The following is a 25,898-nucleotide window of genomic DNA, read 5'->3' on the forward strand; positions in this document are numbered from 1 at the left end:
TCCCCCCCCCCCCCCTAAGTGGAAGGTAAGGTAATATCTCGCACCTCCCGCTCCCGCCCCCACCCTTCGAGGTGGGCAAGTCGAACTCGAGCATCATCCCCCACCCCACCCTAAGAGGAGGGTAAGGCAATCTCACGCATATTAAGAGGAGGGTAAGGCGTTCTCGAGCATATCCCCCCCCCCTCCCAAAGAGGAAGGTTCGGCGATAGATGGCATCCCCCAACCCCCACCCTAAGTTTTTAATGAAATTTTTCTGGTATTTCTATAATTTATATAATTTAATTTATATAATTTATGATTACATTTATAATTTAAGTAAAAAAAAATTAATTTCATTAAAATGAGAATGTATATATATATGTATATATTTTTAATATCGCTTTCAAGCTAATATGGCTGCTGCACCACATGACATATAACCTGAAAAATGTCCACTCTGTATATGTATGGGTCGGGGATCAGGTTTGTGAAGTTTTGTGTTGATCGGATAATGTTCGTTTTCTATCCAAGATGGCTGCCAAACCACATGACCTACAATGTCATCATTTTCAAACGATATGCAACAGTGGTGTTAAATGATGCTTGTAAAATTTCGCATTGATCGGGTAAGTAGTTTCAGAGATATAATTATTTAATATTTTCCTTCAATCCAATATGGCTGCCAAACCATGTGAACCATGATGTCGTAAATGTAATATTTCAATACAAATGGGTCATAGATCATGTGCATGCAATTTCCGATTTTTAGGATGAGGAATTTGATTAATGGTCGAAGCAGAGTCCAGGTAATCATAGCACAGAATGAGCACATTCCCTCAAGAGAGATAAAATACCTTCTTTGGTACAAACTCTGAACAGGTATTTTTGGTTATTGAAAACATGGAGTTCTTGTACTGAAGGTAATTTCACTTGAAGGTAAAATCATCTCTCCAGGACAATTAAACATTCATAATAATCGATACAGGTATTCGGTTTTGTTTACGTGTTTCGCAATTACTTGCAATTAATTTTCGGAGAACACAAATTATTACCACACCGTGAAACACCTTGACGGCATTTTATACCTGGGTCTGGATTCGAACCCGGACATGTTCAAGATCGTCGGTAAAGAAGGATCATTTTAGCCATGAAGGTAAATGTCCAGGTGAAGTATATTACATTCCCATTGGTTTCCCTCACACCAATCCCCTTTTCTTACCTGTACAGGTGCTTCCAAGTGTTCAAATCGAACGGTTGTTCTTTATAAATGAATGAATAGTGTATCAAGGTCCAGGTAAATTGTAATGAACTGAAGATTCCACCGACAATCCCCAAGACATTCCTCCTGGGAGACGAGATCACGTGTACCGATTGTTATCGAGTTGTGAAACGAACTGTTGAAACACCCGTCTGTGACGTCACAGCGCATTATGACAACACAATCCACCGACAATCCCCAATACGTTCCTCCTGGGAGACGAGATCACGTGTACCAATTGTTATCGAGTTCGTTCGATCGAACATGATGGAGTTGTATAAGGACAGGGAATCGGGACTCCAGGTTACACTCCAGCCATTGTCCGGTGTCCACGTTTAAACCAGGTATCCAACAATGGTCTTTAAATGTGATTCACTTCGCTTGAGGAATCGACTCAGAAATGATGGGACACGCGTTTTAAACAGGGTTACCTGGTGTGGATCGGGTTTTCGATCACACCTTAATACTCCATGTTGTGATGACGTTATATCACGTTGGTACGTGTATGATGACGTAATACATCGGTGGAACTATTCTGTTGTCACATGTTACCGATAATCCAACAAATGCTCGTCGTACCTTTACCTTATTTACAGGAGTGCCTCGTGGGTTTCAGCAGGAATGTGTAATTCGTTCAGGATGCCGGCGATAGCTTGCCTACTCTTCGTGAAGGACACCGTGGGATCTTTAACGTTCACCAACTAATGCAAGCACACGACGACTGGCTTCACGTCCATCCGAGGGATGAAGATGAACACATTGATGAATCGCCTGCCTGCGAAACACCTGGACGGCAGTTTATACCTGAGTAAACGGTGCTGTTGCCCGGCTGAGCATGTCCCTGATGTACATTTTAGGCCCAGGCTTGTACACAACCCTGAGGTTGTAGCTCTGGAGTGTGAGCAGCATGTTCTGGAGCTCAGGTGTGCTTTGGAGGGGATTTCTGAAAATGGCAATGAGCGGCTTGTGATCAATCTCTGCCGTGATCACTTCCTGGACATACAGGTAGTGGTGGAAGCATTGACAGGTAAACACTATGATCAGACATTCTTTTTCGATATGTGCATAGTTTTGCTCCATCAGTGTTGGTGCCCTTGATGCAAATGCACCTGGTTGTCCCTCTTGCACGAGACAGCACTTTAGTCCATTTTCGCTCGAGTCACTTTGTATTTTGACTGGCTTTGAGATGTCATCGTACCTTAATACGGGTGCAGTGGTGACCAAGCGCTTCATTTCCTGCACGCAGCATTGTGTTTTGGTACTTCACGTCTGTTGGGAGAGATGAACATTCAAGGAGGCAGAGATGAACATCTGAGTTTATTCAAACCACACAGTGACCGAACACGCAAGCCTTCGGCGCAGGGCATCGTCGAGCAACTAACCACCTATAGACTGGTCGGATTTTTGGGAAAACACACTTCTAGACAGGTGGCATTTTTGGGGAAAAGCTGACGTACCACTTTTTTTTTAATCATAATGAGGGTGTGCTGAGTTCATTTTTGCTGTCTGTCACCCTCTCCTGTGAAGCTAAATTCCTCAAAATGGCCAAAAACAAAATGGCCGCCAAAATGTTATTTTACCTATTATATCCGGTCTTCCTGAGGTCAAATGCACAGTTTAGAAGTGTCATCCATAGATATGACGTATCACCATATATAAATTTGTTGTCCTATCAAATTATAATGTTGTCTTCATTTTAATTAGTTGCAATGGCGGCCATTTTGTATTTCAAGATGGCTGCCATGGCCAGCAACTATTTCTCTTATATCGACTTCTAAGGTACATCCTAGTCGGAGTTTAATTGTTCAAAGTTTTGAGGAATAAAGTATTTAATTTGGCCCAAATATTTCCAATCGTAGTTGTAATCAAGAAACATATTTGCTCCATATATGTGTAACCAAAAATGCTGAAACACTCTACGCTCATATCATCATCACCAGAAAGCGCTTATATGGTTGAGTGATAAAATGCACTAACTCATTTTTCTTTTGTTTCAGATGAAGGATTGTCGAATGTGATTTTCATATAATGAATGTGCCGATACAAAAATGAGAATATGGAGCCAATACTGAATCTTAAAAGAGACAGATCCACTGATGTCAGACAATGCATCATCTGTCAGGAGAAGAAAAGTGACAAGCTGTTAGGTTCTACAGAACAAGGACTAACCAAACTGAAAGAGTCTGTGCAAATACATCAGAAACATAGAGACAGTCAAAACAGAACAGCAATCGATAGACTTGTTATGATACTAACTACCAACCCTGATTCCTTGGTATGGCATAAATCTTGCTATGCTAGTTTTACTAGCAAAACAAACATATCCAGATTACAAAAACGAAATTACTCTGAATCGTGTGAAGCTGGCACAAGCACTTCAGCTGGTGATCTGCCCTCGGGACCACCCCCTAGACTTCGAAGTTCCATACAGCCTGTTGATTGGGCAGCCTGTATGTTCTGTCAGGATGACAGCACTAAGACCAAATTGTCATCTGTGACCACGCTGAAGATGAGCCAGCAGATCCTTGAAGCTTCTCCCTATGATCAACTTACCAGTATACGTTTATCTGGGGTGAATGATCTTATAGCTTCTGAGGGCAAATACCATGCTAACTGCTACAAACAATTCCTCCGCAATACATCCAGAAGAAAGGAAAACACACAAAAAACAGATCTTGCTATGCAATGGCTTATAGAAGAACTAGAGGGTGCAGCAAAACTAGCTCATGTTCTCGAATTATCTGAGGTGTGGAAAAGATATTGTCAATTGGCTGAAACAGCTGATATTGACGTTCCCCCATGTTTCACTAGTAGGAGGGCATCTTTCAAGGAAAAGCTTAAACTATATATAAGTCACTTCTTTGAGTTCGTAGTTATGCACAACCAAGCCGTTGAAGACAGACAAACATTGCTGGTGCCAACAAAATACGGACATGTCCCAATTTCAAAGTTGGTAGCTGAAGATGAGGATGCCCATACCATGCCTGCTTATCAGCCAGTGGATGATTCGTTCCTGGAAATGGTACATGTTGCATTGAAGCTGCGATCTGAAATAATGTCCCAATCTTCCTATGAAGGCTTCAACATTAGTGAGGATGAAGCAATATCCTGTGTTCCTGATAATCTGTTTATGTTTCTTCGTTTGCTCTTTGGTGGACAGGGTCTTCTCGAGGGCGAATTTGGTGAAACTGAAGATGAAGTTGAAGATATCGAAGATAAAACTGAAGAAATCAAAGAAGAGGAAATATCCCAGGGTGAATTAAAACTTCAAGGTATAATTCTGAGCATAGGACAAGACTTGGTTTACAATGTCAGTGGTGGAAAACGCTGGACGCCCAAGCATGTAAGCTTAGCATGTACATTACACCAAGCCACTAGATCAAAGGAGCTGGTGCAGCTCTTTCACAATGCTGGTCACATCATTGGCTATGACAATGTTCTACAGGTTGACACAGCTCTGGCAGAACATACCCTGAAATCCATGAACATTATAACAGGAGCAGTGACACCTCCAAATTTTGTACCAAATCGGTTTGTGCATTTCACATGTGACAACATAGATATCAATGACAGCAGTCTTGATGGGAAAGATAGCTTCCATGCCACCCAAATTGCAGCGTGGCAACGGGGTCCAGAATCGGATATGGGTTTCAAGAATTTAGGGCCATCGAAAAACACTACTCTAGAAGTGCCTGCAGCGATGGAAGAACTATTGCCTGCTGAAGTTATAGAAGGTGTCGTGGAACCAAAATCAACCAGAGACACAAAGAAGGAATGGTACAATGAATCATCAACAAATAAAGCAGCAGTACGTCGGTCAGAAGCAACTGATGTGGCATTTTTTATTACCCGTCAAGAAGAGGACAATAAAATAGGCTGGACACATTTCAATCAGAAAATCAGTACGGTAGATCCAACCTTGACAACAGTTGGATACATGCCTAATGTCCAAGCACCAGCCCATGAATTGGATACATTGAATACTGTGGTCGAACAGTGCAGACATGTGGCTCGTTGTCTTGGTCAAGAATATGTAGTGCTAACAGTGGACGAAGCTCTCTACTGTAGCCTGATGGAACTGAAATGGGCAAAGGATGAATACCAGACATTCTTGATCGTGCGGCTTGGAGGACTTCATACAGCAATGAATTTCCTCAAGGTTATAGGTAAGTACGTTCAGTCATCTGGACTGTTGGATTCATGGGTGGAAAGCAAATTCATTGGTCCTAGGGATGCAGCACAAGTGGTGGCAGGCAAGGCATATGCCAGGGGCATGAGAGTTCACAAAATCACCCTTCAGGTTCTCTGGAGGATCATCATGCCCAAGTTGCTGGATCAAATTGGCCATACCAACCCACAACTCAGGCAAGACATAACAGACAAAACTAGTGATGGAGACTTGGATTCTTTGATCTCGCTTCTCGAAACAGATGAGTTCAGGGATGCAAAGACAGTGTACATAAACGCCATGGACAATGTAAACTGCCAGTTCTGGTGGAGTTACATGCAGATGGTACATACACTTCTCTTGTTCACCCGTGCCCAACGTGATGGAAATTGGGAAGTTCATTTGTATGCTTTCCAGTCTATGCTCCCACTGTTCATGCGTTATGATCACACAAACTATGCATGATGGGGAACAATATATAATGTGAATGAAATGCACCAACTTCCACCAGAAGTGCTACATGAATTTAAAAATGGAAATTTTGTTGTGAAAAGATCAAAGCGTAGGTTTAACCAGGTTGAACCAGACCAAAGCCAAGAATGGCTAAATGGGACGGGTAAAAAAGGAGGTGGCATCATTGGTATCACCAAGACCATGACAGCCTTAAGCAGGTGGGCCCTGTCTTACAACCTTAGATCCCACATGTCATGTGAAACCAGAAAAATGTACCACCTGAACATGGACGAAGAGCCAATGCACAATGAATCCACAAAAGGAAGACAAAAACAGGACAGCCAAGATGAAGACAACCTGATGGCAGTATTGCTATCATTCAACGTATTTGCGAATGAAGAGTCTCCAGTCTTGCAAAACATCACAACAAAAGACCTGGCCACCCAAAAGATTGGAGATGATCTCCTGAATGCCAAAGAGAAAGGACAAACGCAACTCAACACATTTGTCGAGGATAGGCTTCTGCCATGTGAGAAACGGATATCAAATTTTGTGACCCACTGCGCGGCGAATGTCGTGGGCAAGCTCCCCGATGGTCTCCTGGGGCTTGCGTTTTCGCCGTGCCAGCTGGGCTTTAACAAGCTCGCTTTGCTGTTCAATACCAAAACGATTAATTAAAGCCGCACGGAGAGCTGACAGGGTGAGAGCACTGACAGGGTGACAGGGTGAGGTGGTAAAGCTGTCAGCACCTCCGCCGCCACACCGCGCAGTGCCCCCACAAGGTGTACTCCACCTTCGTCCGGATACCAACCATTGCCTCGGCACATGTACTCAAACTGCGCCACGTACGCCCTCAAATCACTCTTGACGTCGTACGGCATGAGTGGGACCTTGTGGGCGCCCGAAGGCCGGACCCCGCGCGTCACTCCTTGCGGGATCAACGCGGGACCAAACCATTCGGGCTTCCACAGTACGCTATTCCCGGGGGGCTCCCGCGCATCCCCCGTCCCTCCAAACACTACCCCTCTTGGTGTCGATGCCTGGGTCGCCCTTCCGCAACCCGCTACCCACTCCATACCCACACACCATTGCTCACCAACACCCCCCTCACTCCCCATAACCAGACCTCCTTGCACACCTCCTTTATCCATACCCTCCGGACCAGTCATACACCTCACCGTTGGTCCCTCACGAACACCCGGGTCTACACCACTCCCCAAGCCGACTGAATCTCCCCTCACACCGTATACATTTCTGAGTATATCGCCACTCTCCTCGGCACCTCTTCGTCGCTCCTCCTCCGCCACCTGCAAACTCTTTATTTGGTTAGCAAACACATCATCATGATTTGAGCACAGACCTTGCACATATTCCATCACTTCCTCCTTTATCTCCTTTTTAGTTCCCCTCTGTCTCTTCTTAATTTCACTCACTCCCTCTTCCACTTCCTCTAATTTCTCCCTTACCTCCTTCATTTCCCGGTGCACCCCCTCAATCTCTTCCTCTAAGGCCACCTTGACCGTTTCTATGTGCGTCCTCACCTCCCGGTCTTTCGTCTCCATTGCCTCCATCACCTCATCCAACCTCTTTGTCAATCCCTCATGTACCATCTGACATTCCCTCTGTGGAAGTGTAACTCAGTGTAACTCATTGGTTGGAACTGGTAACGAATCAAGGTACGAGCAGGTGGTCGTAAGAATGTCAGGAATGCATCTCGCCCTGTCGAAGCTGGGAGTCCTGTTGTGTAGCTTTAGCACGGCCCCGGGCTAACACACATTCCCAAGCCTTCACTATTGACTTGGGACATCAGGATGCAAAGAGGGTGAAGGAACTACCCAGCAGGGGGGCGAGCATGCATGACCTCGGGGCATTTGCGGAGAAGGGATTAGCGCGACAAGGCCCATATAAACCAGAGCAAACTATGAGTCAGGATCACTTGCCATCAGAAGCCCTGCCCGATGGGATGAACGAGTACGGCGCTATAAAGAAACATCGGCTGAGAAAGAGGGACTATGTGGATAGAGTTATCTGGTCCATTGAGTTAACGGTAGTTATTAGTATTTGAATGAAGTGAACAACTAGTTAATAAAGTCTGGATCTTTTGTAAAACCTGTTTCCGATTATTGGAGTCTTGAGTCCCAAACCACTACCACGACAATTTGGCGAGCCAGATAGGGGTCAATTTGGACACAACATCTGAAAAGGTAAGTTATTCTTTGTTATTCTTGTCCAAAATATGATCTACGAACCTGCGTTTAGTTCTTGTACATACATGGTTGAGGAGGTGGTGTGGAACTTCCCGCGATATAGGTAACATGCCGCGATATAGGTAACATAACGACAATCCAAGGAGTGTAAACGTATTTTTGTCATGACCGTCCGAGGTAAAAGTCACGGATGGAACGTTTTAAATGATTCTATTATTCGTGTGTTTGCGAGGATGCGTACGTTATACGCTGGGTGTTAAGAGCCTTACTCTGGTCTGCAGGCAAATCGGCTCATGAAGTGCACCATGAGGCGATTTGTTTGCCGGTTCGGTAAGGTTCGGTAAGGTCCGTACACGTGTACAATCGTGTACACCCGTTTTAAATAAATAAATAAATAATTTTTTTTCAGTTTTCCCGCCATTTCTAAAACTCGTTTGATTAACATATAAATTAATGACAGACAACGCCATCTCATGCCGGTCCAGAATTATTGTGAAAGATGGCGATTGGATGAAAATTGCATACCGACACTCCCTCACTGTCCCTCATTGTCCCTCATTTCCATTTCGGCTACCTGTCTCTTGTCCCCGCTCTTTCTTGCGAAATGAACGTTCTTTGAACAAGTGGAATGATTTAGGAATGTTTAGAGGTCATTGCAATATTAATTACTTGTGATCATTTGTGAAATTTCATGAACAGATATGTGCAATGGATCTAATTTGAGTGAGTATGAGAAAATTTGGCGCAGGATTCGTGGAATGTACAAGGCTGGTACATGTGTTTAGCACTTGAAGACATACCCCTGAGCTGCCCGCTCAAGGTGTGCGATTAAGGCGGCGGACAAAGAAATTATTATATACAGATATTTTTTCTCAGTCAAATTGAATGGGAAAAATGCACTTTTAAATTTTTGCCCCATTGCAATGTGCTTATATTTTGGAACGGCTAGGGGGATTAAAATAAAATAAAAAATGAGTAAGCTTTTCAGACATGCTTCACGGTTAAATGAAAGACAATAATTAAGCGCTTTGGGGAAGGCAATGGCAAACCACCCAATGTCGTACACGATATTTTCAGCACGATCATGGATTTGAGAATGCATGTAACTTGCAGTGTTGAACAAATTAAGACAGAGAGAGAGACAGACAGAGCGAACCACAGACAGAGAGAGACAGACAGACAGAGAGATAGACAGACAGAGAGAGATAACAGAGAGAGAGAGAGACAGACAGACAGAGAGATAGACAGACAGAGAGAGACAGACAGAGAGAGACATAGACAGACAGAGAGATAGACAGACAGAGAGAGACAGACAGAGAGAGAGACAGACAGAGATAACCACAGACAGAGAGAGAGAGATAGACAGACAGAGAGAGAGATAGACAGACAGAGAGAGACAGACAGAGAGAGAGAGACAGACAGAAAGAGAGAGAGATAGACAGAGAGAGAGACAGAGAGAGAGATAGACAGAGAGAGACAAACAGACAGAGAGACAGAGAGAGAGAGACAGAAAGAAAGAGAGAGAGACATAGAGACAGACAGAGATAAAGATGATATTCAGACAGATAGAGAGAGACAGACAGACAGACAGAGAGAGATAGACAGAGAGAGACAGAAAGCGAGAGAGACAGACAGACAGAGAGATAGACAGAGAGAGACAGACAGAGAGAGACATAGACAGACAGAGAGATAGACAGACAGAGAGAACCACAGACAGAGAGACATAGACAGACAGAGAGATAGACAGACAGAGAGAGAGATAACAGAGAGAGACAGACAGAGAGAGACATAGACAGACAGAGAGATAGACAGACAGAGAGAGAGACAGACAGAGAGAACCACAGACAGAGAGAGAGAGATAGACAGACAGAGAGAGAGATAGACAGACAAAGAGAGACAGACAGAGAGAGAGAGACAGACAGAAAGAGAGAGAGATAGACAGAGAGAGAGACAGAGAGAGAGAGACAGACAGAGAGAGACATAGACAGACAGAAAGAGAGACAGACAGAGAGAGAACATTTTTGGGAACGTTTTGGGAACATTCAAATGTTGGGTTTTGCTAACGTTTCCACAACGTCGCCACAACGTTTCACTTTCGTTGTTGCAACGTTTTGCTCCAACGTTTTGGGAACATTCAAATGTCGGGTTTTACTGACGTTTCCACAACGTCGCCACAACGTTTCACTTTCGTTGTTGCAACGTTTTGCTCCAACGTTTTGGGAACATTCAAATGTTGGGTTTTGCTGACGTTTCTACAACGTCGCTACAACGTTTCACTTTCGTTGTTGCAACGTTTTGCTCCAACGTTTTGGGAACATTCAAATGTTGGGTTTTGCTGACGTTTCCACAACGTCACCACAACGTTTCACTTTCGTTGTTGCAACGTTTTGCTCCAACATTTTGGGAACATTCAAATGTTGGGTTTTGCTGACGTTTCCACAACGTCGCTACAATGTTTCACTTTCGTTGTTGCAACGTTTTGCTCCAACGTTTTGGGGACACTCAAATGTTAAGTAAATCGGATAAGAATTCACGAGTTATTTAATTATTAGCGATTAATGAAGTACTTATTTAATTAATTACATTTCTTATTACATTACAGTAATTACATTACAGTAATTACCTGAGGTAATTACAGTAATTACAGTTCCGGTAATTACAGTAATTACAGTAATCATTACAGTAATTACAGTAATCTTATTACAGTAATTACATTACATTAACTCAGGCACCTTTTGAGTAAGGAAGCTGATATTTGGACATGACACTGACCAAGTGATGTGGCTGTCAAGGTAAATTTTGATTTATTGATTAATCATTTAATAAATTAACTCGTTGATTTATAAATGACTTATTTAATTAAAATTCCTCAGAGATACATCTTCGGATGAAATACTTGCAGATTGGTTATGCTATGAGCCAATTGATTAAGGAAAATATTTTGTGATGGCCATATTGGAGTTCGTGGCAACTCAGTTAGTGCCACTGCATCTTTAAAATGCATCCCTGCGTTCATTTTTCGATCGATTGAGTTGAAATTTTGAACAATCGGATCTGGACTGTCGTTGTTAACGACTCTAGCACGCACCCGTCCAATCAGGATGGAGCGGTATGGTCCCCGGATCATCACTGCCCGCAGTTTTAATTAGTTTACTTTTTCTCTTGGTCATATAATTTTGAAGACATGCATGTCATGATATAGGAAATGTTTGTTCTGTTGAACGGAAGAAATGTTGTTTATTTGTGTGGGTGTGTATTTTTGTGTATTTTGGATATATTTTCACAGCTAATTCCAGTTAACACCCTGCAAAATTTGCTCGTTTTTCTGGCCGAGTCGAAATTGCGTTGAGTTCCTATGGCATGCGCCATTAAAAGCGCTGTGTAATGGTTGAGTTCCCTTTATTTCGTTTTGGTCACGCGGATGAGCGGACAAAATGACGAATGCTGCGGCTGGAGCAGTAGAAGCGATTTTTAAATTGTTCAATGATTATTCGATATTGTTATGACTTATTGTCAATAGGTATACTAAGTGGTCAGGAGGTAGCCTGTTGCTATGTACAGTTTTATTCTATTGTTGATTATACCACATAGCTGGGGTGATAAAGGAAATGTTCGTTTTTAAATAGATGATTATGATAGGACCGTGATTATAAAATCATGATGATTATTATGAATGATATCATAGGGTTCAAATGCAGAATGATTGCACGAACTTGGAAAAGAACTTTCAAGCCCTATGGGATAAATTGGGTATTACAAGCGATGGAGTTTCAAAATTTAGCATGATTGAAGGAATTTTACAGTCTTATTTCAGGAGTTTTACGAAATTTATATTGCCAAGAGATTTTGGGTACTATTAAAAGAAAAATGATGAGATATTTTTCCCAATGAACTTTAATATCTGCCATCCATTTTGGCTGTCTCACGAATGAAGGATGAGTTGCCTTTAGTGGTTGCAAAGAAAATTTGTGGAGACCAGGCAAAATGGGGAAATATGTCAGATATGACCCTAGGACAGAACGGTGATTCATCAATTGACATGAGGTATGAACCTGAGGTGACGACCGATGAGCTTCGATCTCAGTCAATGGATGGACCTGTCCTGACATCATTGGGGAAAGGGCTTATGCAAGGAGTCATCCAAAATGATTAATTTGATTTATTGATGAATATTGATGAATTAATTGAAATTGAATAATTGATTGAATTGTTGATTGATTGAATCTAATTGATTGAATTTAATTGAATAAATTTAACTGGATAAATTGAATTGAATAAATTGAATTGAATATATTGATCGTTTGATTGATGAAAATGCGGTCTCAAGAAAGAAGCTTTGATATCTTTGTGAGAAATTATCAATGTGAAGACAACCTTGGAAAATTGAGCAAGGTGGTGAGTTTATATATAGATATATATGTGCGGTTACCATTGTGTGATTTCCCCTTCAACAGAGCAGACACTTGAGAATTCACCCATTTCATACTGACCCTTTGGCTCATCTGCAAATACTGATCTGTGAGATTGGATTGTGCAAAAGCCACAGGTGAGAGAAATTCTCTGGAAATCACCATTTGAACAGGTGGAGAGATCCTTCCTGGAGGTACGAGTGAAGCTTGAGAGGAACAAGCTACAACACATCCAACGCTACTTTGATAAAAGGCAGAATGGGAAATGGAGCCTGCAAAAATACACAAGGACAACTAGAGATTCCACAAAAAAGGTACTTGTACACATCATATGTACGACCGTTATGGTGCCGAAGCTATAAGACAGGTCGAGAATTGGTATTTGTGGACAAAGGGAAATGCTGAGGAGTTTCCAAGAGATGGTACATTTGAGCGAAGTCGATTGGAAAGATTGGGACAAAGATTGAAAGCCAGGAAGAGACAGAATCTAACGGTAGACTGGCTTGCATTCCATCTTTGGGATGGTGAATCTAGACAACGGGAACAGCAAGAACGGATAACGGATCTAGAACTTAAAATAAAAAGGATACAGGATACAGTGGAGGAGACAAATGCACAACTGCCCTCGAAATTAGGAATAAAAGTGACAGTTGTCCCATCTGATTTCCAGTTGTCTCCCCAAAAAGGACGGTACAGAGAATTTTTTCGTGTTGCAGGAGATAACGAGAGATTGCAGTGGCAACTCAGGGATGTAGAGATGCAGCCCAGCAATACAAGTGCACAGGTGCACAGACCAGGAAACGACAGAAACCGGTGTTTCGAGTGTGGAAAGATGGGACATTGGAGAAGAAGATGTCCGTATGTCAACAGGAGGACCAGGTCATGGGGCAAACCAAGATCAAGGGCACCAGTGCTTACCAGTACCCCAGACAATGATTAGGCCTTCATTGCTGCAAGTCCCAAATGATGATTGGCCTCAACAGATTCGATTACTGGACAAACATGAATAACTGTCGATGATTCTTGTGTCTGAAAAGTTTTCGGAGCAAGAATGATTCATTTTTCTTTTTGCTTGTTAACAAATTAATAATTAATTGATCAAATGCCAAAATTGGATCTTCTATTTTGGGCACAGCAATTTTAAATTTACAAAGTTTGGAACAATTGCGTTGCAAATTTTTTGAAACCAAGTGACAAGAGTCACATGATGATCAGGTGGGAATTTCGGACAATTGTTCCGCATGATTGATAGGTCAGTGGTCGACTGACGTGCTAATGGATGTGTAGTCAAATTTGGACAAATTATTGTGGGAACTGAAAGGGTAATTTCAATGTGACATCATAGGGGTTTTCTAAGAATAAACTTTTTGGTCCATTTGTGTATTAGCATTTATAAAATTGAAGGACAAATTTTATGAAATTGAAAAAAAAAAAAAAAAAAAAAACTGACACCCATCCTGATCTGTAAATAATGGTTCCAACGCAAACAAATATGCATAATGCATGCGTGTGTGTGTGTTTTGTCTATCAATGTTTGTGTTTGTTGTCATTGTTTTGTGTATCAATCTTACAAGATTGTTGACACCGACAGTGGGCCTTGTCTGAAAATAGATAGTTCCATGTGGATGGGATCGAATATCGAGAGAATTCGTAAAATAAAATAGAAATATAATTTGATTATGAAAATTATCACTTTTGTCAAGGGAGATGGAGAATAAAGATTTGATTTGCTGAGTTATGAGCAGCTATTCATTAATAGTAAAAATTGGGAGTAATCTTGGGATTCCATTTTTGATAGAATTTATATGAGAATAACAGCTATTTATGGATATGAGCTTCAAAAAAAAAATGTGGGAGTACAAAATTAGTCAAAATTGGGAGAGGTCTTACACTGACGTCCCAGAATACACAATTTACACAGGGTAAACGAATTGATTTATCATAGTGGATTGTTAACAGCAGCCTGAAAATGTCCTGAGAGTGTGCATCCATGTAATCAGAAATCCCAGATTTGTTTTTACAAACAACATTTTGGTAGAGGTCTTGTGTGGACGAGCACTTCCTTGGTAGATAAAAAACGGTACTGCATGCTGGCAGCCATTTTTTGCGGCCAGTTAGGCTAAACAAACAGAGGAAATTGTAGTTAAATGCGTAATGTACACATGGCTATTTGTAAAAAAGGGAATTTGTTGAGATGGGAAACATTTTTCGAAGGTTTATTAAAGTGTAATAATATGACATGTGGCAAGGCAAACTATTGGATGGGAAAATTAGATCTGGTTATAGAAAAAAAAATTATTGACCCCTTGAAGTTAATTCTTCGAATCATTGTTTCACTGGCATTTGGAGTTCACATTGGAAATAGTTTGGTAGAGCTTTGGTTAAAACCTTTGGTTGCGGTATCTTGGAACGAATTGATAAACCATAGGAGATTGATAAGAATAGAAACAAATATGGACCCAAAATAGAAAGTTGGATTCATGCCTCTCATTGCAAGCAAGCACATGGGGCTAAGATGGACGATCCCACAGAAAATGAGGCTGCATCTAGCAGCCCAGCAGAACATTCAGTGGCGGATAAATGATAATCGTGATTTACATTCATTTGCATTACATTTTAACACCCCTTGCATTGATAAACATTACATTTTCAACATTTAATATTCCTACTTGAATTAGGGAAGATAGTGACATTTATTTGCCTACATGACATACAATTACCTACTGATATTAATACAGCATGAGGGATAATGTATCACAACTACACTCATGATCAGGGGATTTAGTTCGACCCCAGGAGATAGGGGGATCAGGGTAAGACAAATAATCTGATTTATGTTACATATTAAGGGATTTTCTTTATTTACCTTTTAGGAAGCTTGTTAGTTTGGTATATAATGTTGAATGTCGTCGACATATAATTATGTCATAGGTATGAATATATACAAGGAGTAGCAGACTTGTTTGTGGGTTTAGTAGTTATATTGGCAATTGTTTTAGTGGTGGCTTGCTTGAAAGCCTTAGTGACGGTGTGTTTGAATAAGGTAACCAACAACACGATGATAACGCATGAAGTGACAAATGAGGAAAGAAATGTGGAACCACAAGAGGAAGACTTTTATGGCGACATAAATACTGAGATTAAAAGATTAAATCAAGTGATGTTGCAAATGAATACAGTAGAATTAAGATAATGACATAATGAAATGTTTTGTGTTGTGTCAATTACAAGATCAGTGAACTCATATCACCACAAGTGACACACTGTTAGTAAAAAAAAAGAAAAAAAAAAAGAAGGAAAAGGAAAAGTGGGGAGGAATTATGGTAATAATACATTATGCTTAATTTGTTGGTTTGGGAAAAATTTTTGGTGGGAATTAGATATTCCTGTTTGTGATTGTAATCATATACAATTTATTTTCTTAGAGTAGTGCTAAAATACCTGCACGAGTTAATTTTGAACTATATTAACCTGAAAGCAATTGTGGATGCTATTCTTAGTTTAGTAGTGAAATACATACCTGATTGAATATTACTTGTGTGACGCATATAAATGAATATAACTTTTTGAATGTTGTAAGGGAAATCAACAAATTGTTGAATGTGAAACTGTCGGAAGATATACATAATTATGCTGATTTCATGGTAAGATGTACCCTATCTGATTCAGTGTGTGTGGAAAGCAGATTCAGATGTGACTGAGCATAAGGATAAGACGAGATCACATTTGAAGGGGGTGCTAACGGAATTGGGAAGAAGTTCGAGAAAGAAAATTTGTGGCTAAAAAATGAAGTTAATCGTGGCATACACCCTCTTTCTCAAAGAATGATGAAGACATTCTCCCGTGTAACTTGGAGATGGATGCTTACCTTCACCAAGGAAATTTATGTGACCATTTGCCTGGATCACACTGCAACATATGAAAGAAAGGTGATCACTTACTCTTGTTCGAAGGCTTCGAACATTCATCACATCAGAAGTTGCAGGACAACGACATTTTACCTGCAACCTCTGTGAAATGCGGGGACATATGTTATTACTTCACCAACGTCCGGGGAACCAGCATGGAGTTGCAAAAAACGGCTGTGCCCTTGTCACAACAGCTGTGCACGATTCTGCTGGTTGCTCCTGGTATGGACCATGAATGACCTGAACACCATGGTCCCAACATCATTGTGGATGCATCCGGCATCCCTGTTCCACATCTTGCTGGCCAATCAACATTACACCAACACTTGCTGCCCACTCATAATGAGGGAGGAGGCAAGTCGACTACAACTGGGCGAAGGCCTTGTTCAAGGAATCATTATGGTTCACAGCAAGAGTGGCAAGAATGCTACATGGAGAGCAGGGTCAGTCTATGACTCCGCACCGTTACCACAACAGCGAAATCCTACACGAAGTAGTGCAGGTGTTTATAAAGACAGAAGAAAATGTTTCATACCTGAATTCAAACACAAGTGATCAGCCCTTCCTTTCAAACAAAGAATCAACATTTGTTTGGAGGGAAACGTTTTTGCCAGATGTTGCAGATGCTTTAAAAACTTGAAAATGGTGAAGCAAAATTGTTGTATCTTGGTGATGGTGAAGTGTTGTTTTACAAAGATATTTGTGATGCAAATGAAATAGATTGAATTAACAATATGGAAGGAGTCAATGACCAACGAAATGTTTTGTGATCAGATTCTTGCAGGATGACGGTGTATGCCTAAGGAAATTGTATTGATGTTTACTTGTAGTGATTCATTGAGTACTTGTATTGATGTTTACTTGTAGCGATTGATTGTTTACTTATATTGATGTTTAGATTAATGGTTAATATAAACAAAAACAAAAAGATGTGGGAATTGTGGAAGTGTAACTCAGTGTAACTCATTGGTTGGAACTGGTAACGAACCAAGGTACGAGCAGGTGGTCGTAAGAATGTCAGGAATGCATCTCGCCCTGTCGAAGCTGGGAGTCCTGTTGTGTAGCTTTAGCACGGCCCCGGGCTAACACACATTCCCAAGCCTTCACTATTGACTTGGGACATCGGGATGCAAAGAGGGTGAAGGAACTCCCCAGCAGGGGGGCGAGCATGCATGACCTCGGGGCATTTGCGGAGAAGGGATTAGCGCGACAAGGCCCATATAAACCAGAGCAAACTATGAGTCAGGATCACTTGCCATCAGAAGCCCTGCCCGATGGGATGAACGAGTACGGCGCTACGGAGAAACATCGGCTGAGAAAGAGGGACTATGCGGATAGAGTTATCTGGTCCATTGAGTTAACGGTAGTTATTAGTATTTGAATGAAGTGAACAACTAGTTAATAAAGTCTGGATCTTTTGTAAAACCTGTTTCCGATTATTGGAGTCTTGAGTCCCAAACCACTACCACGACACCTCTTTGTCGCTATAAGTTCCTTCTTGATGTCTTTCTGCGCCGCCTTTAACCCCCCGATTATTGCAGTGTTCTTTTCCACTTGATCCACTAGTTCCTTTTGTCCCACCGTCAGCTGTTCTACTCCCCTTGTTAGATCTTCTATGCCCCCCTGTAACCTAGCCGTACTACTTCTCACCTCTTTCTCCATATGCTTCTCACCTCGCTTTACCTCCTCGCGTACCCCCGAGACATCCTCGCTCACACCTCGTCTTATCTCCTCCCCCATCTCCTCCATTTCTTTAGTAGCTGCCGCCTTCATCTGTTCCAATTCGTTCCTCTGGGCATCCAATTTAGTTTCCAACCCGATTTTCACCTCCTCTATCTGATCCCCCATTTGTTTAATTTCCCGGGCGGATTGCTCCCCTATTTCCCTCAATTTGCTTTCCATTGTATTTTCTAACCCCGTTAACCCATTCTTCACCCCTTTCATCCTGTTGTCTAACCCCTCAAATCTACTGTCTAAACCCTCAAATTTATTGTCTAAACCCTCAAATTTATTGTCTAAACCCTCAAATTTATTGTCTAAACCCTCAAATTTAGCTTCTAGCCCCCCGATTTGGTTTTCTAATCGCTACTCCATTCTGTTTTCCAAACCTCCCATTTGGTTTCCCAACTGTTCACTGGTACCCCTCACTGCTCCAATCATTCTGCTTTCCATTTCTTCACCCGACTTAACCATAAAGGCCTTTATTTGCTGCATGAATAGGCCCCAGTCCATTGGCGGCGCTGCTACGGTCACGGGCGCGGCGACATTTGGTGCCGCTGCAACATCGTGCGCGGGGGCGCCATCTTGTGCGCCTGATCCCCCCACAACCACGTTACCATTGCTCTCCTCCTCCATTTCCCCCATATACATTTCCCCGAGGTCCTGGGTCGACTCTACACCCTCTAATTCCCCCACCGGCATCCCATCGCCTTGACCATCCATGGCACGATTTTTAAATTTAGGATTTTATAAAACAAAATTTCGGGCCACTCGTAATGTGAGCGCGCTAAGCGCTTCAGGTCCGAATCTCGCTCCTGACACCAAATGTTACGGAACCCAACGTTGGCCTCTGTTCCCCTTATCGAGGGGGGATTAGTGCCCTCGTTTATGACTGACCGACGTGGTCCCTGACGCTGTACAGCTACCTCCGGAAAGGTAGGTGCACAGCCCCGTTCGTACCGCGGACAGATGTTAATTGCCGAGCGGTTTTAGCAACCGCGGCACGAACTATTAACAATTACTAGACCCGATTCCTGAACGTTGGCCAAATCGTGCCACAGGTATTCAATGTGGAAACCTCAAAGACGAAGGATGTGAAGAAGAAGAAGAAGAAGAAGACAAAAGGTTGGAAATACAAATATAATTTATTACTACTATTATGTACAATCAAAAGAAACCAAGGGAGAAGGAAGAATAAGAAAATAAAGACAGAAAGAGGGACGGACCAGAAGGACACAGTGAAACTCGAGCTTACCTATTAACAGTCTTACTTAAACCCCAGGACAACACAGAAGATGGACGAACAATCAGACTTACACGGCGGATGATGGCAGGAACGAATGGCGGGAAGGATCCGGGTGGTTGGGATGATCGCGGCTCGAGTTGGGCAGCCGCCGGCTCTCCTCAACCATCTCTCGTACGGCGACGTTGCTTCGAGGCTGCAACTTGGTTCACCGCTCAAAGCTGCCGTGGTCAAAAACTGCGGTGGTTTCAAAGCTCCGTTGGTTCACGCTGCTGTGATGTGCCGCATCTGACGTGGGGGCATTGCATGAGGGTTCTCTCTATCTCTCCAAGGGCTTCCGCACGCGCTTTTATTGCCCCTGGGGCGATCAAGCCACCGGCCTCCATGACACGCCCATCGGTGAGCTCGCCTCGGCCTTGATTGGTCGCGAGGGCTCACCGATCCCACCCCTAGAGGAGACGTTTGCAAGGCCACGCCTTGTTCCTGGCGCTGGGCTGACTCCTCCCACCTTCTGCTCCGAGATGACCTCGTGCGTAATGGAGTCTTGCAGCGAAAACAACCACAACCCCAAAGCAGCAGCGGATTGCAGAAAACCGCCCAATGCAGTTGGCATGACAAAAGGGGAATTGTGAAGGGAATCTACCTTGTTTGAATTCGGTGCAATGGAGTGTTAATTAATGGAAGATAAAGCCTTAAGCTAATACACATAATAAGGAGATAACTACTGAACAAGGAGGAAATCTATGATTTGCTACGTGATTGTATATGGAATAACTACGGGCACGACCTTTGACCTTTATACACCAAATGGAGGAAGGAGGGTGATATTTTACAACAACAATAAAAAAACACCACTCTCATATCCACAACAATATTACTCCCACCGGCAATCAGCCCCTTCCTCCCTCCAGCACGGGGCCCTGGGAAATTTCCCAGGCTGCCCCATAGGAAATACTTCCCCTGAGTATGGGTCAAGGGAAGAGATATACGTGGAGTGTTGGAAAGTTTCTACAACTGAGATTAGGTCCAACTTACAATAGTCCAATTAAGGAACCCTGTTTTTGCTTTTTGAATATATATGATACTTATGATTATTAAAATAATGTGTATGGTAGGAAAAATCGAACATGCACATTGGAATGCCATGCAGCAGACTCTGAATGATTGGGTTTCCATATTGCAAAGGGAAAAAGCACCAAAACAACCAATTATCACAAAATAAAATGAAGGATGAAGGCAGCTATTTTTTTCTTTTAAAATCAAATACCCAATAAAATACCCGCCACATTTCAATCCTCATCCTTGTCCACAGTAAATTTATTCAGCCTAAAAATCTGCATGTCTTTCTCTTCCATGGTGTAAACTTCGTCCACAATTTTCCCACCATTGTACCTTTTAAATCTTTATTTATTAAATAGCCGAGCCCTGATGGCCTGATGATGCCCTGATGGGCAAGTACAAGTGAACTTTGTAGTTACTGACAAATTGCTGTCAGTAGATGGCGAGAAAGGCCGGTTAGAGATGTTCTTGTGGGAGTATTATATACGAGTACTGGAGTATTCCTCAGCATTCCTCGTAAATCATTATTCATTATTAAGATATCTCAATCGCTTTTCGATCCAATGCAAATGCAACATGTATTTTGTTTCTTTCTTCGAATATCGTCAGAAGGAAGTAGACAATAAATAATAGAACATGGCCGATATACAGACATAGATCAAATTAATATAAAGCTAAATTATTCAATAAAAAGTTGAAACGTTTGTAAAAGAACTAGATGTGCAAGAATATCAGGTCTGATCATGTCAGTCTTTGAATTCTTATTTCAGATTATGGATTTCAGAAGTCATCCAACATGTTTTTATTTATTTATATAAAAAGACATTTATACCGCTATTGTTGTTGAGAAAAGTCTTAGCTCGTGGAAAAGGAACGGTAGTGGAGGACAGAAGGGGAACAAACTAATGGTGTGGTAGTGAGGAAAATACAGACATAAACTGGACCAGCACTCGGTGGAGAGCATACCTCCACCACGATGAACAATTCACGTTTTGTATCCCACTCAACTGATAAGTAGATATGGATCTGGACCTGAACCAAAATCGAATCAGCTTGTTCATGTCGATTAACCAACCCATACACCAAGTTTAGTCACAATCCATCCACACGGCTAACTGAGAAGGCTCAGGTCAAATGCCAAGGCAGAAAGTGGTGATGGTTAGGCGGACTGGGTGTGAACCCCCAAAGATCGATGTTTGGTGCAATTTTACCGATTGCGAAATGGAACGGATGGAAATAGGATGAAGGCAGGGTGCACCTGGTGGCAGCTTTGCACAGGGGCAGTGACATAGGTCTTGACAGCCATGCCCGAGGGCTCAACATCATTAACAGACCTTGTTTCAGCGCTAAAAAGCCGATTCGGCATGGAACTGCAGAGCGAGCTTGTTATAACTCAGCCTGCAGTGCAAAAGAGGCGACCCGATGAATCATTAGAAGACCTCCGCACAGGGAAAGACCTCGACCCACCATACTTCCATTTCCTTCCACCATGCCCCGGACATGCTGGATCCAAAACCACCCTCGCAAGAACCCGGGAAACAAACAAGTGCTGAGCACATAGCGCCATGCTCAGCAAAGTTAGATGGTGTGGAGCCCTCATCAGCGTGACAAATAATCTTTTGCGGACAAATTGCAATTGATTGTTTGGCAATTCGGTGTAAAATTTAAGGTGTGAGAGATATAGCTCGGTCAGCGCGGTATCGTGGTGGACAGACACGTAATCTGGCCCGGCACGACCATATCATTCGGCCGCCGCGACCGCTTTGACACAGTGTGCTGTTATTTAAGCCAGGCAACTGGATGAACCCGATGACTTCAACACGATCAACAATATACATAAATTCTCATTTTCTTATCATTATACATACATATATATACGAACAGCATGCCATTGTAATAGTGGCTGTTTAGTACACACGTTTTCTCACCCGAAGCAAGGATTTTCCGGGTTGGTAGAACATCAGCTGCCTCTGAGTTAGAACAGCATTCATATCGCTGGAAACAATAAAAAAAAATTTTTTTAGCAATTTGGATGCACGGGACCTCAGAAGTCAAAGAGGTGAACAATAATTATTTTGGTTTCCGAGTGATTTAAAGTCTCCTGATGCAGTATTTATGCACTTAGCACTTTCTATGCGTTTTATAATGTCAAAACACTGCATGCTGAAAAATACTGGACAAAACAACAACATTTTTAACAACACAATTTCTCCAGTTTTATTTGTCCTCGCAATGGAGATGCTCATTTGTCTAGCAATTACTGTCGGTAAAGAAACGAAAAGGGTAACAATATGGGAACGGCTGATGCCACCATTGAGGGCTTTTAAAGGACGACTTAGCATTTTTTTTTTTTTTTTTGTATACAAGATCGAGGCTCGTGAAAGAGCTAACATTAATCACACAGAAAGACAAACCAACACATAAAACATATAACATGGGGAGCAGTAGACAAGATGGGGAGAGAGGGGGAAGGAAACAAAACACAACATTTGAGAGCAGGGACATCGAGAGATCTTTTTGAGGGAAAGGGCATGGGAAGGGGGGGGGGGGGGGGGGTGGGAGAGGCATAAAACATATGGAAACTGCAAGGACTTCCAGGAAAGAAGTTGGAATTTCAAACAAAATGGATCTGGGGTCAATTAGCGGGGGTAGAAAAGATCAAGGTTTTGGATGGGGGAAGACAAGAGATGGTGATGAACAGCTGTTTTAAAGACCTGGAGGGAGGAGTGGGATTGAAGGGAGTGTGGGAGTTTGTTCCAGAGGCGGGAGAAAAGAGGAATGAAAGAGTGAAGGTGAGCAGAGAGCCTAGATTTCGGCAGTTTAACCATCAGAGGGTTGCTGGCAGATCTTGTGCGACCTGTAGGAATATTTGGGTGACAAAGCACAGAGAGAGCTGGGGGAGAAAGGCCGGAGAGGAGTCGGTAGAAGACAGAAAGACCACCTTCCTGCCTGCGGTGAGTGAGTGAAAGGCCCTCGGAGATAGCGTCATCGCGGGAGATTCCAATGATTCTGAAAGCTTTGGTTTCAACAGCGTGAAGCCGAGCGAGGTGTGAGGCAGGAGCACCGGCCCATAGGGGAGAACAGTATTCCATTGAGCTGCGGATGAAAGCCTTGTATGTGGTGAGGAGCTCAGGTGTGCCAAGGAATAACTTTGCATGATGGAGGATGCTCAGTCGGCGACTAGCTTTGGAGGCCAGCTTGGAAATGTGGTTTTCCCAAGAAAGATCATGGCAGGTAGTGAGACCCAAAAGCTTGAGCGACGGAACTTCTTGGAGAGGATTGTTGAGAAAGTAGATGGGAGGGTTGTCCAGTCGGTCTTTTCGGACAGACAGAGTAAGAGTGTGAGATTTGTCAGGATTGAAAGACATGTTCCACTTGTTTGACCAGTCTGTGATTTTGTCCAGGTCTTCAGAGAGTGAGGAGGCTGCAGACTGCCGATCTGAGAGAAGAGGAATTGGAGCGGCAGAGAGTGGAGTCATCAGCAAAGAGATAGAGAGGATTTTCCCGAGAGTCGGAGAGATCATTGATAAAGACCAGAAAAAGCACAGGGCCCAGAACACTGCCTTGGGTAACTCCAGCCTGAACAGGAAGGGGGAGATGAGAGAAATCCATTCATTGATGGAAAGATCAGCAGAAACAACTCAACATCTCCAACGATTGTGATTATTTCATTCTGAGAACATTTTGAAATGCCTCGAGTGTTGGTGCAGAAAGTTTTACCCACTAGATTTGTTTGAAAAACCAAAAACAAGGTTACAGAATACAATACTGGAGAGAATGCATGCCGGAACAGTTACCCACAAGCGATATCTTGATGTAGTTTTAATTCGGAATTTCCTTGTCTATCCTTCATGAGAAGACAGTTTATCAAACACAACGCCATTCTGACAGTGACCCCGGGGTTTCGTGTCTAAATCTCACATGTGTCGAGGAAATGCATTGTTGTTTTCACCGGGATTAACACTCCTGGGTGACGGATGACCAATCGAGCTTTAACTCCGGTGCGTACCCAAACTATGGCAGCTCCTTTGACAGTGTGGGGGTGGAGGGTCACAAGGCTTACCTGCATGGCTGGATGCGAAGCGGGTTTACCGAACCACCAACAAATAACCAGGACAGACCACAAGGGATTGAAAATGTAACAAATAATGCGTTTCATAAAAATAAATGCCAGGATAACAGAACTGTACGGTAAAACTAAATTCCTAAATTGAGACGTCTCCTCACAGACTGAAATACAGACACAGGGAGAAATAAATGAAAATAAAAATGTGTGTGGTGCATTTGCCTACAGACCGCTCCGGCGTCCTTGACCGTCTGGGGTCGTCAAAGATCCTGCGTCCCTTTGTGGGAAAACACGCGTTGGCGCCAAGTCGCGTTCACCGCCAGCCGCTGACGCTAAGCGAACAGGCCCCAGCTCCTCCCTCGTCCTTCCTATTCGGCTGCACCGAGCCCTGACGTTCCTCCCAGGCACACATGGAACCAAGCACCACCCCCACGAGCCAACACCAAGGAGAGAGAGAAAGATGATAAGGATGTGTCCGCCCTTCCCTCAGCCCGGAACAGAGGGATCGAAAATGTGACTGCTCGCAGTGAAGGCCAGCACGGAGAGTCCACAAACTGTGACTGTCTGTGACCAAGCACAGAACGAAAAAGAGCATAAATGCGACAAGATTGCATCCATTTGTAATGACAACCCAGTGCAAGAGAGCAATGCGTCCAGTCCGTAATGAATGTCGGAACCAAGAGAGAAAGCAAAATGGCCTTTTTGTCCCTGGTGCTAGAACGTTCTATGATGACGTCTGCTCGCACTCCAATCAACAAGCGCCATTGCAGCAGTCCATCGCCATGACCAATCATCACCTTTCGGGGCGGGGCCTCACCGTCCTTCCACACCTCCCTTGCGATGACTCGGTTGGTGGTGTCAGTGGTGGTGTTTGAATGTCCGGATCCAGTCGGCGGTTATTTGGTTTATTCAGTGTAGGTGCGGAATGCGTTGCGAGTGTCATCAGGAACAACGGGAAAACCACAAAGGCAACTACACACAGGGAATCTACACTTATACCCTAACTAATTAGCATAGCTCCACCCCTTCGCATGGAGACAAATATACAATCTTACCAGACCTGCGGCCTAAAATATTCCCTACTTAGTTACATGAAGGTTCTTCTTCTTCGCGATATTTCGGGCATGCTAATCTATACAATATACCTGGATTAAGGTATTTCATGAGCTACCCCCATAAATGTAACAATATCAAGTGCCTGGAAATGTTGGTAAATGCACCTTTCCCACACCATTAAAAGGATAGCATTACTGTAATACGGAGTAAAAGTAAATGTCATTTAGCATATTTTGCACTCGAGATTGTTTTTAAAGTCGATCGCATGCATTTATTCCTCATGGGTTATCCGTACTCTCATGAGGTCTGTTGCTGTCCGCATTTTCATTCTCTCTTTTGCAGCATGCGTGCAACTGTTTGATTCACGAGTACA

This window comes from Myxine glutinosa, chromosome 1 (assembly GCF_964187855.1).
Source record: "Myxine glutinosa chromosome 1, kmMyxGlut1.1, whole genome shotgun sequence".
Classification (NCBI taxonomy): domain Eukaryota; kingdom Metazoa; phylum Chordata; class Myxini; order Myxiniformes; family Myxinidae; genus Myxine; species Myxine glutinosa.